General features: G+C 37.6%; 1 protein-coding gene across 12 annotated transcripts in view; it reads left to right on the top strand.

Moving 5' to 3' along the window:
- The window catches only part of BRSK2 (BR serine/threonine kinase 2), a 467,655-nt gene that overhangs the window by 19,433 nt on the left and 433,423 nt on the right, over nucleotides 1-14,799 (top strand). The window lies entirely within an intron of this gene.

The following is a 14,799-nucleotide window of genomic DNA, read 5'->3' as shown; positions in this document are numbered from 1 at the left end:
GGTTCATAAGACTGCTGCCGAGAAGCTAAAAAATATTTATAAGCTAAAACAACTGAAGAGCACCAGGATTTTTACTTCTTTAGCAAATGAAAATGCTGTTTGCGTATATCTATGGATTTCAATAAATTTAGACGTTAGAAAAAACAGTTGTAAAGACTCAACTTCCTAGTTTCATAAATCTTTCAGGAGTTTTGAAAAAATATTGACTCTTTACATTTTTGTTGTGGAGATTTTAAAGATCTGCTGCCAGTCAGAATGATAAATCAACATAAGGCAACTTCGTACTAATTTTTGTTGCTACTATGGCCCTTCAGATGGTAACATGACAGTGACAAATGCCACCTGATTTATTGTATTTCTTGTTTCACACTAAGACTTAAGTCATGGAGGATTTGCAAATCATTCCCCAGCTTCAGTCAAGAGCCCATAAAAGAGAGAGAGAGAGAGAATATATCCATGGTCTGTAATAACCATCACACTCTGAAAACTCTTTAGAGCCTGATTTAGATTGTTCCATCAATGCTGTCAGATCTAATTTGGACTAATTGGTATTAGTTTAAGCTGTCCTGGCATTTATTTTTATTTTTATTTTGCTAATATTCAATATTATGTCTTTTAACTATTGGTTTTGCTTATGAGGAATGGGCTTATGTACTTGTCACAAGGATGTCCGTTCATGATATATACATATATGCCTATTATTAAATGCTTTTTCAGGGCATTCAGATTTATTCTATCTTTAGTATCTATTGTCAGCTAAGGCTGAAGTGATCTCATTAGATGTCTCTAAATATTGTTGCATTGTCTGTATAATCCCTATTAAAATGACTATTTGTAATTAATATGTTTAGAGTAGCGCATAATTTTTACCAATTTTGCCAATGTTGTGTTTTGGTCTTTGACCACAATAAATAAATGAACCTTTTAATGAGTATTTTAAAATGTTTTTATGGAACAGCTTCTCAATCACCCTCAACTTCATTAAGACCTTAGGATGAGACAAGATAGAAAGTAAAAGGCTTTCTCATTAATGTACTGTGCAATGAGCATCCTCTTTTTAACTCTTGTGGATTGTATAGTTCTTTGACAAACGCAGACTCAAGAATCACATTCCCTTCTTGTCTTCCACTTTTGCTATAACATATTGCTAATGGACTTGGAAAATTACCAAATAATTGTTGTTCTTGCTGGCAATGTATCTAGGGCTGGGAGAAGAGGGGGAGTTGAAAGCTTGATATAAATATTTGATTTTTACTGTTTGTTGAGCCACATCTGTTGTCTCCCCCACCATGAATGAGAATGCAGGTGATTTCCTTCTGGCTATCGCTGGATGGGGAGGAATGAATACTGTAGTAATTTTAGAACCCAGTGCAGTCAGGTGCAAATGCATTGCTATTGTCAAGGGCGAAGCAAAAACAACAACAAAGTTGCCCCTTTATTTGCAAACTTTTATTCATGGTCCAGAAAGAATGTGTGATAGGAAATGCAATGGGAGTCCCCGTGACCTGATGGGATTCACTCGCTGGTTTCACAAGCAGGATTTCTATCACTCATCACATGCTGGAAGCTGTGGAAACTAAAATCTGTGTGCAAAGTGAGATCCTGAGAGAGCAAGAAGGAATTTGGTACCCTGGCAATTGTATACAAGGTCTTTTCCTAAAGAAGGCCATTAAGGAACAACTAGATCTCTCTGTTTTTGGGTGTGAATGAGTATGTATGTCTCTCTAGGCATGCTTGTGCAATTGTTGTCATATAAAGCTCTATTATATTCAGACTTGGCAAAGGCAGACTTTATAACCCAGTTAAATATAGACAGAAGGGCCAGAGACTGGGTAGCATTTGAAAACCTTTATGTTTGTAAGTCCCCGCTGATAAAAAGGAAGGAAGGAAGGAAGGAAGGAAGGAAGGAAGGAAGGAAGGAAGGAAGGAAGGAAGGAAGGAAGGAAGGAAGGAAGGAAGGAAGGAAGATCTGAAATAAGTAGCCCAGTTTTAATTCAGCCATAACAATTCACAGTAACTGTGAAGCTATTTCATGCTTTCTTTCACTCTCATATTCTGTTGATAGTTTCTACAGCTTTTCAGCTTATCTGCTCAAACACTTAAAATTCACAAGGGACAATGCCAAGCAGCGATGACTGAATGTTGAAGTTGCATTAAACATAGTACCGTGTTCTCCTTTTCTGCAGTGGGTTATTTTTCAGATGTTTTTGATTATGAAACTGTAGTTTAACACATCCGAAGGGAAGGCTGGTCAAGAGATTGTAGCTCAGAATTGGAAAAACTGATCTCTAGCCTAAAACTGTCATAGGTAACTATGAATATTAACAGTTATATGGGCAATGTGTAGTGGCTTTAGGAGTCATTGAGGAAAAGGTAGGATGTATACAGGTAGTCCTCAACGTACGACCACAACTGAGCCCAACATTTCTGTTGTTAAGTGAGACATTTGTTAAGTGAATTTTGCCCTATTTTACAACCTTTCTTGCCTCAGTTGTTAAGCGAACCACTGCAGTTGATAAGTTAGTAACCTGGTTGTTGAGTGAATCTGGCTTCCCCATTGAATTTGCTTGTCAGGAGGTCGCAAAAGTTGATCACATGACCTTGGGACACAGCAATGGTTATAAATATGAACCAGTTGCCAAGCATCTGAATTGGGATCACAACATGATCACAAGGATGCTTGGAAGGCATGTGTGTGAAAAATGGTCATAATTTTTTCAGTGCCATTGTAACTTTGAATGGTCACTAAATGAACAGTTGTAAGTGGAGGACTACCTGTATTAATCTGAGAGCTTCTGCTACTCTAGCCCCATGAAATATGCACATTTAGAAATTCCACCCAAGTTGCATAATTTGATTGCTGAATAGGTTGCTTTGAAATGAAGACTGCTGAAATTTTTCTACTTAATCACTAAAAATTGTTTATCTTTTAAAGTATTGCAGGGAGTTAGGGAGAGAATACAGGTACCGGTAGTCCTCGATTTACAACAGTTCATTTAGTGACCATTCAAAGTTACAACCGCACTGAAAAAACTAACTTATGACCATTTTTCACACGAACAACCTTCTTAGCATCAGATGCTTGGCAGCTGGTTCATATTTGTGACCATTGCTGTGTCCCAAGTTCATGTGATCATATTTTACGACCTTCTGACAAGCAAAGTCTATGGGAAAATCCAGATTCACTTAACAACCGAGTTACTAAGTTATCGATCGCAGTGATTCACTTAACAACTGTGTCAAGAAAGGTCGTAAAATGGGGCAAAATTCACTTAAAAACATGTCTTACTTAACAACAGAAATTTTGGGTTCCATTATAGTCGTAAGTCGAGGGCTGTAATTTCTTTTTCATTTCCATTTATTATGTTCTAGGAAGGTGAGTGAGGACATTCACTTTAAAGGGAGACATGTCAGCTTTATTGCTTCCCTTTTTTCAGCATCAGCCTCATTGCCTAAATTTGGATCCCCTTTTTATTGAGGGACTGATAATTCCAAAGATGCTGCTCTGTTTTTAATATGACAGAATAATTTGGCCTTTTAGTACAAATTCTTGCTGTGTTTGAATGCTACCTGTGCCAGAATTATATTCAATGAGCCCTCCAGGACTGGATCAGATTTCTTCTGCAGTGGAAACTAAACAGAATTAAAGGCATATAATCAGCTGATGCTCAGGAATTTCCTGCAGATTTGCAAGGGGAATATTAGATGCTCTCAGGCTCTATTAAAATCAATAACAGTGGATTTACTCTGCTTTACACATTAACAAAGATTATCTTCTAGGGCTGCCAAACCTAGTTACTTTATTTTACTTTATTTTTATTTTATTATTGCATTGCAGACAATGCAATACAAAGAATAGATGAAGGAGATGATTTTCTTTCAATTATTTTTGCCTATGATACCCTTTTGTGATCTGGTGTCCTCCAGATACGTTGGGCTATTTTGCTAGAAACTGGAAAAGGATGATAGATATGCTAAAGTAATGTGAAAAAATGAATGGTGTTTCATGGAGGAATATGGATTGTAAATTGTTGGTTTTTATATGCTACCTAGATGTTGCATGAATAGAATGATATTAGGATTCATGATTTATAAGTAAAACCAAATGGTCTAAACAGACCAGTGGCAGCCAAAAAAGCCAATGCAATCCTAAACTGCATTAACAGAGGGATACAATCAAGATCGAGTGAGATACTAATACCATTCTATAAAGCCTTAGTAACACCACACCTAGAATACTGCATTCAATTTTGGTCACCACAATATAAAAAAGAAGTTGAGACTCTAGAAAAAGTGCAGAGAAGAGCAACCAGGATGATTAGGGGACTGGAGACTAAAACATATGAAGAAGGGTTACAGGAACTGGACATGGCTAGTCTAGTGAAGAGAAGGACCAGGAGAGACATGATAGCATTGTTCCAATATTTGAGGGGCTGCCACAGAGGGGAAGGGGTCAGGCTATTTTCCAAGGCACTTGAAGGCCAGACAAGGATTAATGGATGGAAACTGATGAAGGAGAGATTCAACCTAGAAATATGGAGAAATTTTCTGACAGTGAAAACAATCAACCACTGGAATAGCTTGCCTTTGGAGGTTGTGGGAACTTCATCACTGGAGGCTTTCAAGAAGAGATTGGACTGCCATTTGTCAGAAATGGTGTAGGGTCTCCTGCTTGGGTGGGGGGTTGGACCAGATGACCTACAAGATCCCTTCCAACTTTGTTAACCTGTAATCTGACTACTATAAGTATGAATACTGTTGGGACATTAGATATCAAATTCAAGTGAATGACTGCTGATTTGGAAGAATATTGATCTTGAATATCGTATTATATTTGGAAAACTGCAGACATGTTGTCTAGTATTTCTAGTCATGCAAAGGGATGTATGTCTATTTGTAGCACCTATCTTAGAACAAGCGGTTTAGTCTCACTGACTCAATTATTACTGTTACAAGGTTCAAAAGTCATATAAGCATTCAAGGTTGATTGACTGATTGATTTCTGTGTCATTTTTCAAATAGATACTGGATTCTTCCTTGCAGCCGCTTTAAAGTGTTTCCATCCAGCTTTTGAGACAGAAGAAAAATACACTGGCACATTTTGCCTGGCGTTCATTGATTATTCTTATTCATTGGCCAATAATTGGTGCTGTCTTTACTGTTTTAATGCAAGATACGTTAAAGAAAGTGCTATATTCTCCTGAATGTATTTACCCTCCCACCAAATCTTATCAAATAGCAGGAAAAGCATTTACTAACTACTGTTCCTAACTTGCGGTAGATTTGGGATCCTGAAGGAAGCATATCTTGGCAAGAGGTGGAGTGGGAGATTTAGCCTGTTTCAAATCTTGCTCTGTTTTTGTGCAAGTATTTTATGTGGGTGCTTTCAAAAAGACATTTTAGTCCAGCACTCCTTGGAGACGGACTTAGTATTTTTTCAAAACAGTGAGACTCCATAGTCTCACTGAACCTATGTCCTAAAAGAGGTCAATGTCTCCCTAAGCATCTCATACCAGTTAAAGAAAAGAAAAACAAAACAGCGTTGTCCAGAGGCTACAAGACTGTCAAGGAAAGGGCAATGGAAAGAAAAGCTAAATAATGGGGATCACTAAATAGTGCCCAAACAATGTTGTTTCAATGTTGTTCCCTTTCTTTCAGTCTTAACTTTATTAAAGTTTTTTTAAGTATAATGTTAAAAGTAAAAACAAATTAAACTCACAAAAAGTGATAGAAGGAATAAAAACCACAAAAAGGAAATAAGTAGAATAAAGAAAAAGAAGGGAAATATGTAAAGAACTGACTTCCAGTTTTCATCAGAACAAGTAAAAACAAATTTGATAACTGATCATTTCCTATAAGGTTACCAAAAAATATCTTTTTTTCCCCATAACCTATGTATTCTATATCTATGCAAAATCATACATTTTTCTGTCCTGGTATCTGCAAAAAGTCTGCAAAGTGTTGCCAGAGCTTGATAGAAACATGTCTTATTTTAGCCTTGATCAAACAAACCAACTTTATATTCCTTTTTTTTTTATTTCTGTCAATCTTAATATTTAATTCATTTAGATATTGTATTTTTCCTCCATTGCAGAGGCGCCTTGAATACTTTAGTTGCCCTTCTGTAAATCCAGGCCATTGCCTTGCTTTGTCTTTTATATTTCCCTTTGATTTTCAAAGCCTTAACCAGTTTCTTTTCTGTATCCAGTAAAGGATTTTTATCAGGATTGTCATCTTTCCTCTGCTCTATTTGTAATCTATACTTTTTCCTGTCATTTGTATTACCAGTTTGAATGCCTTGTCTGTTTTGTCATCTACACTTAAAAAAAAAAAAGTCCAAGATTTTTGATTCCACTATTCCACTGTTTCTGTATCAAACGAAAATTGTTTTATATCTGCCATTCCTTGATTGACATTTTTTAGACATAGTCTATACATAGGAATAGATATCATTATTGATATTATTGATATTGTGGCTACCAATTTCTATCTCCATTCTTTGAAGATCTCCTTTAATATTGCAAATATTATAGTGGAAAACAAGGTTTTCTGCAGCTGTTCCTTCTCTGGTTAAAAGAAGGGACAAGATTCTTTTATTATTATGTTCTTTGGAGGCAAAGATGCAATTCCAGTTGCTGTTAGATACAAAGGACCAGCTTTCACTTTTCTCCAATATTGCAGTCTCAAGGGGAAAAGTCTTTGGCTAAACTTTGGGAAGGAGTTATATCACTATTTATGGTGCTATGAAGTACAGAGAATTGTATCACATTTTAAAAGATGGATTAAATTCAAAACAGGCCAAAACATCACTTCTACAAGGTGATGATAAAGAGAAAACCCTCAGGTAAAAAAATAAAATCTTTCCAAGGTCTAGCAAGAAAAAGATTAAGACACCTATGAGACACCTATGTGAGAATGCTGAATAAGAAAAGGAGGTACTCTAGACATAAATAATGTACATTTTGGAGAGGAATTTGTTAGTGGCATAGTTCAATCTAAATTTCTAAAACCTGGGAAGAAGTAAATCAAAATGATCAAGGCAACTTAATGGACATCCTAATAAAAAAGAGTTGGAGATTCCTATCACAATCCCAGATTCTGTGCTTTCCTTACCTTTAATCCTTACATTGAAACTTCTTGAAATCAGTGTGTTTCCTGCTTTCTTGATCGTGCCATGAAATATGGGGCTTCACAATGCTTTACCTTTTAAATCTGCTAGTATGATATCCCCCATCAGAATCCCAGCACCTTTAGGTACATAGAAATTTTAGTCTGTTATTGACAACCATTTTTATGCTGCCTGCATATGATCCTCTTCTGTTTTGATTGATAAATGTTGCAATTCCATCAGACAAATGGAAGCGAAGCAAAGCTTGATTGATTCATGTGTAGTTTTGCAGAGTTGTTGCTTGAAAAGGACTGGAGAAGCAAAGAAGGTGAAAAGATTTCTGGGCTCTTGTTAAAGTGCTAGCTGCATAATTAACCTTCCCTTAATCCCGAAGATACTGTACTGAAGAATTGGGAAACTGAATGTCCAACAAATATAGTTTTATCAGGGAAACTTGACTTCTAATGTTGTTAACTACTAATGGATCTAGACTTGATTCTTGGTGGTTTTCTTTCTTGTGTTTGCTTTCCTCTTTCCCTTTTTGCCATTCCGGTTTTTACATCATTCACTGACTTGTTTTGAGGGCAAAGGAGGTCTAATGTTGGCAGATAAGATGCTTCTTTAAGGAAAAGGAAAAATACTAGTACTGGATATTAGATTCAGCACCATTACCTTAGGGTACAAATAATTTAACAGAATAACAGAGTTGGAAGGGACCTTGGAGGTCTTCTAGTCCAACCCCCTGCCTAGGCAGGAAACCCTACATCACTTCAGACAAATGGTTATACAATATCTTCTTAAAAGTTTCCAGTGTTGGAGGATTCACAACTTCTGGAGGCAAGTTGTTCCACTGATTAATTGTTCTAACTGTCAGAAAATTTCTCCAATTTAGAGGGTACTTTACAGCAGTCACTTCAGAAGTGTCCTGTCCCTGTACATTTGTGCCCAGGGGACAAGCGAAAGACCTTAAAGTGACCATGGTGTAATTTCAAGAGAGACGGATGCCTTTGATCTACAAACTGTGGGTTTAAAGCAGTGCTTTCCCAAACTTTTTCCTTCATTGCCCAAAACCACTTATCAAAAAGTTTTATTGAACTTTGCAAACCAGTTGTAAGTCCCTTTCTTCAGCATAATTGTGACTTCGCACAGCCGCTGAACGAATAGTCACAACTGGAGGACTACTACCTCTATTATAAAAGCAATACAACTGAATGATCTTTAAGCCATTTCAACAAATTACCAATGGTAATTTCATTGACTTTCATCTTAACAGGAATACTTTGTGAGATTTTTGAAAATATTTCAGTACCCGTGGCAATCTTTAAGTCAATTTAAATGCCCCTGTTGTGAAAGATAATGGATAATTTTGGGTAACTTACCCAGATATGGGAAACACTGATTTAGAGGGACACATGTCTGAATGGCTTAGATAGCAAATGGCACACCCATGCAACAGATATGCCAAATGTATCTAAAGAAGCACTGCAAAAGATTTAATGGCTGTTAACAGGTACTGCAAGCCTGGATTATTGCCAAGTCAGATGGGGATATGAAGACATAATTGTATAGAATAGACTCTTCAATGCATTTGTTTTAACAGGATGGCATTCTCAAATTAGCAGTAAAAAGCAAAATAATTTATTCCAAAGAAACATTAAATGGCTGCTAAAGGAAATGGGATGAGTATGATAGAAATCTTGTGTGTCACCTAGCATTCTCAAAATTGGAATACTCCACTTGAGGATACATAAATCTGAAACAAATGTTGAATTAAGCCAAGCAGGAGTAGGGAGAGGAGATACGAAGAGCAGTTTAGACCCATACCATGTAAATATATATATCCTGAGTTTAAAAAGACAGAAACAAATGTGCTATATTTTTTCCAAAGCAGAATTTATTATTTTGTTAATTTATTACATTTGTATGCTGCCCATCTCCCCAATAGAGCAACTCCAATTTGATCTAGAAACATACACGAGGAATTAAAGCTTGAAAACCTAAGCTTCTCTGGAACATTATAATATCCTAACGTGGTTTCACTGATTCTCCTTCATTATATACAAGAGGTATCCCTTTGAAATGCAGATTCCCCTTTATTTTGCATAGTCTTGTAATCCTGAAAAAAAATTTAATTTTAAAAAAATGAGTGAAAATGTCTTGGCAGTCTATTTATGCACACAGTTTGGGTTTTTTTTCCCCCTATGTTCTGATCTTTTTATATCTGAGTAATTGTAATAACATGGCCACGACAAGTTTCCCAGGTAAGGAAGAGGAAGTCCCACACATTACTTCTCTTTTGAAGTTTTATGAAAGGCTTCATTTACAAATTAGAAGTCTTTGATCATTGGCTTTATGAAGTGACATGGGAGTCTGGACCTTTCCATCCCTTTGATGGAGAGGATTGTCACATATGACATTTGCACTAATAACTGCACCGATTTTAACATTGTAAAACATGTTCATCCTTCCTTAAGATTCCAGTCTGTTTCTCTGAAAAAGAATTTCTGCAATACGGTTCTGCAATAGCAATGTAACATTTTCTGTGAGATATTCACTGAGATATGATGTTTATTATTGGGTGGCTGCTAATATTTTTTTCAGTTAATTATAAATATATAATAAGTATGCAATTATACCAGGAGTGGGCTTCAAAAATTTTAGCAAGGAGTTCTCTGCCCAGTTGCTGGGTAGGTGTAAGCATGGTGGGCGTGGCCTAGTCGGCCTCCTGCATCACGGCGGCAGGGGGCGTTTTTGCTCTCCCTGGGCTCTAGAGGCTTTGCTTGAAACTCCGGGAAGGTGAAAACGGCCTCCCCAGGTTCTGGAGGCCCTCTGGAGGCCAGAAACGGCCTCCAGAGGCCCTCTGGAGGTCAGAAACTTCCCAAATTTCTCGTAGGGCCATTTTTCGCCCACTCTTGGCCTCCGTGCGTGCCCTGCACTTACCTGCATCCAAAACGGTCCGCGTGGGGACTCCTGGGAGGGGTGGGGCAGGGTGGGTGGGGCAAGCCAGGAGTGGGATTTGGGGGTTCTCTGAACTGCACAGAATTTTAGCTAAAGGTTCTCCCAAACCCCTGTGAACCTCGAGCAGCCCACCCCTGAATTATACATTAAACTTTAATAATATCTGTTGTATTCTGAAAAATTCTTAAAATTTCTCTGATTGGTAGCTAATTCCTTTGTACTAAAACAGAAGTACAAGTGAGAAATACCCCACAGTTTTAAAAGTTAGAAACTTGTGGAAGAGAGTTATCTCAAGAAACCAGCACTGAATCCAATGATACTGTCTCCAACTAGTTCACTGTACAGGTAGTCCCCGAGTTACGACCACAATGGAGGCCAAAATTCATGTTGCTAAGTTAAATGTTTCTTAAGTAAGTTTGCCCCATTTTACGACTTTTCTTGCCACAGTTGTTAAGTGAATCATTGCACTTGTTAAATTAGTAACCCAGTTGTTAAATGCACCTGGCTTCCCCATTGATTTTGCTTGTCAGAAGGTCGCAAAAGCTGATCATATGACCCTAGGACACTGCAGCCGTCATAAATGTGAAGCAGTTGCCAAACATCTGAATTTTGTTCATGTGATCATGGGGATGCTGCAATGGTCGTAAGTGTGAAAACTGGTCATAAGTCGCGTTTTCAGTGCCATTGTAACTTTGAACGGTCCCTAAATGAACTGTTGTAAGTTGAGGACTACCTCAACCTTACACTACCTTGTAGTGGTTAAGATGCTCAACTAGACATGGGCATGGAGGCCCGCTGGATGAATTTGGATCAGTCCAACTCACCTCAGAAAATTTAATGGGGAAAACAAAGAGGCAAAAGCATTAGGTATACCAAATGTTCCCTCTTAGGACAGGGGTCTGCAACCTTAAACACTCAAAGAGCCATTTGTACCTGTTTCCCACAGGAAAGAAAACACCGGGAGCCACAAAACCCTTCCTGTGCCTGACTATTTCTTGAGTGGCCACAAAACTAGCATATGTAGTTGAATTAAACGTTCTGTTTTCTTCTGAAACTTTTCTTTTCTTAGATTTATTCATGGTTGGCCTACCAGGGATTGAAAAGCTCAATAAATTGCATGCTGGCGGGTGTCACACATTGGCAGTTGTGACGCATATTTTGAGTGACGGAGCTGCAGCAGAGGGGTGAAAGAGGCACATGCGGCTCCAGAGCCGCAGGTTGCTGACCCCTGTCTTAGGGGAAAGGTTCTTGAGAAGACAGTTGGATTGGACCTTTCAGTCAAGGTTTCAATCTGGATACAGTACTGAGGAAGCATCGATCATACTTCTTCATGATCTCCAGCATGACTGAGGTAGCAGACATGCATCAATTCTCACCCTCCTTGATCTTTTGGTGGATTTTGGTATCATTTATCATAGTATCCTGTAGGAATGACTTGGACTTGGAAGCTGGAGCATGATGCTGCAATAGTTCCACTCTCTCCTCAGAGGTCCGTTTTTGTCAGCGTTGGTGAGAGGTCTAATCCTAAACCCCTGCTTTGCAGGGTTCCACAGGGCTACTCTCCCCACACTCCTATTTAACATTATATATGCATATATTTGACAGCATAGAGTTAATAATATCAGCTTACATCTCTGTTCCACCAAGTGATGCTGTTAAGGTTCTTTCTCAGTAACTGAAGGCGGTGGCAGGCCTGAACAGGGAGAAACAGGCTCTGATTCACACTTAACAAGACCTAATGTCTGTAGAACCTGGGACTCCCCAGATCTGGGGATTTACCATATTTTATTTTGAATAGGGCTGCATTTCCTTAGACAGAATGGTGTGCAATTTAGGGATTCCCTCTGGTCTCTCAGTTCTGTTTGAGAAGCAGTTGATACATTTTTTAAAAAAATATTTATTTGTCAAGAATGTATTTGGTAATAAGTATAAGCATGGATTGGATACATAAAATAGATACGAATAGAAGAAACATTAGGACAGGGATGGTAGGCACGCTGGTGCTCTTATGCACGCCCCTTACAGACCTCTTAGGAATGGGGTGAGGTCAACAGTAGACAGTCTTAGGTTAAAATTTTGGGGGTTTTAGGATGAAACCACAGAGTCAGGTAGTGCATTCCAGGCATTGACCAGTCTGTTGCTGAAGTCATATTTTCTGTATTCAAGTTTGGTGCAGTTTACCTTAAATTTGTATCTATTGTGTGCACGTATATTGTTGTGATTGAAACTGAAGTAGTCATTGACAGGTAGGACATTGTAGCAGATAATTCTATGAGCTACACTTAGGTCATACCAAAGGTGGCGTAGTTCTAAGTTTTCTAAGCCCAGAATGTCAAGTCTGGTGGCATAAGGTATTTTGTTGCGAGCAGAGGAGTGGAGGACTCTTTTTGTGAAATATTTCTGGACACACTCAATTGTATTAATGTCCGATATGCAGTGCAGCTTCCAGACAGATGAGTTGTATTCAAGAATGGGTCTAGCAAATGTTTTGTATGCTCTGGTTAGTAGTGTGATATTACCGGAGAAGAAGCTACGCAAGATTAGGTTTACAACTCTTAATGCCTTTTTGGTGATATTGTTACAGTGGGATTTGGCACTTAGATCATTAGATATGAGCACTCCAAGGTCCTTGACAGAGTGAGGGTCATCTACAAGGTTGTGTCCACTTAGCATGTATTTTGGTTCTTTTTGCCAATGTGTAAGACAGAGCATTTGTTAGTTGAGATTTGGAGTTGCCAATTGTTTGACCATTCTGACACAAAGTCAAAGTCTTTTTGAAGGGCAGCAGCATTTTCGGTGGTGTTAAATATTTTTACATCATATGGCTAAGAGGGCCTTTCCACAGCTCCATCTTGCAGTTTTGCCTCTAGTTACAGTCAGTCATGTTTTGGTCATATAATTTCTTAAATAAATTCAGCCCAAAAACTTTTCTTGCCTTCATTTGGCAATGCATGAGTAACCTCTCAGGTCTTTTGGTCTTTTGTGATCAACTAGTTTAGTTTATTTTCCAAGTGGTTCTGATTGGTTATTACAACAGTTATATGGCTACAAGTGCAATAATTGGTTAATGCTACTTTGCACACCCTTCCTGTAAAATGTACAGATATTCTTCACTATCCTACAATGTTCTTCCATAGATTTAAGTCATTCTCTTTAAAGACTAACTCATATTATATATGCATGCAACAGGGAGAGATTTGTAGTTGGAAGTATATCCTCAGCTTTATTTTAATTAAAACAGGGGAAAAATATATAGGCAGTTTAAGGAGGGGGGAGGTGATTAAGAGCTTATTTTCAACTTGGTTTCTAGTTTGTTCTCTTAAAGAAGAAGGAGTGTGCTGTTGGCATCCATGACAGCACCTAAAGAGTTGTTTTTCTGACTGATAAGTGGACTACATCTTATTTTTCCACAGTCTTAATGGCTCTAAAGCTTCTGCTGTGCCAACCAGCATTAATGACTAAGTGAAAGTTGCACTTATTCTTTGGATTCTCCCTGTTTCACCTTGGTTCCTTTTCTAGTTATTTTGGAAACTCTGGGAAATCAAAGAGCTTTCATTATGATGAATGCAGCAAAACAGCAACAGTTACGAAACAAGGACTGGAGAGCTGCATTTTCATTTTGAACCGCATTTGGGAAAAAAAAAATATGTTCAGCACTCCTGTCAAGGCGATGCAGCAATTTCTGATGACATTACATTTCACAACAACATAACCTGTATTTCTGTTTGTGGCCATCTGTGCAATTGGTGAGATGTGGAAAAAGAGGAAGGGATTTCTAAGCATGGGGAACTGGAGGACATTTTTACACAGGCCGTTGTGTAGAAGTGGGCACCTCTGTCACTTAACCCTAATAACCCAAATTATGTCAATGTCAGTAGAATAACAGGGATCCAGTTCTGTTAGGGCAAAGATGCCCCAAAGACGAATACACATTTAAGTAATTTTTAAGAATTGTCCACAGATACAAGCAGTATAAATTTTGGCCAATACCCAGACAAAAATTGTCTTGCTTAATCCATCCTTGAATCTGCCTTGTACAGTTCTCTAGTTCCAACATCAGCTTGATATTTCATGAATCAAGGAAGGAAAACCAGGGGCAATCATTCATCCCAGCATCCTATAATCAGAAATATGCTTTCAATTGTTCATGGAAATTCCACCTATTCAATGCATCTAATAATTGTGGATAGATAGCTGAATAATTGTGGATAGACAGCTGAAAAGGATTCAAGAAAATATTGGACAAAAATACACACATGGTTGGAGAAGATGACTAAGCAACTTAAAACCAGAGTATAGACTTAAAAATAGATTTAAAACCAGAAATATTTTTGTTAGGTATAATACCAGAAAGTTATGACAAAGGGACTATATATTTAATGTTACAGCAAAAATTGTAATTGCACAATATTGGAAAAATGAAAACACCCAACCAGATGAAAATATCCGAAAAATATTGGATTGTGCAGAGATTGACATTGAAAATAAAAGATAAAGATTCCACAGAATACGTGGAATAGGTTTTATCAATGGTTAGAGATAAGAGGTAAATTAGATGAAGAAAGAGTATTGTTATGATTAAATAAAATATGACTGTTGTCTATAAGTATGCTAATATAATTAATAGGAACATAAAAAAGTGAATATAATTATACATACAGTTAGAATTATTCTGTTGTATTATTATTATTACTATCAGTATATGTGTTATTTTTTCTTTCTTGTCTTTCGTA

Source organism: Pantherophis guttatus, chromosome 1, assembly GCF_059756535.1.
Source record: "Pantherophis guttatus breed Tessera chromosome 1, ASM5975653v1, whole genome shotgun sequence".
Lineage (NCBI taxonomy): Eukaryota > Metazoa > Chordata > Lepidosauria > Squamata > Colubridae > Pantherophis > Pantherophis guttatus.
This window is presented reverse-complemented; position numbering and strand designations above follow the sequence as displayed.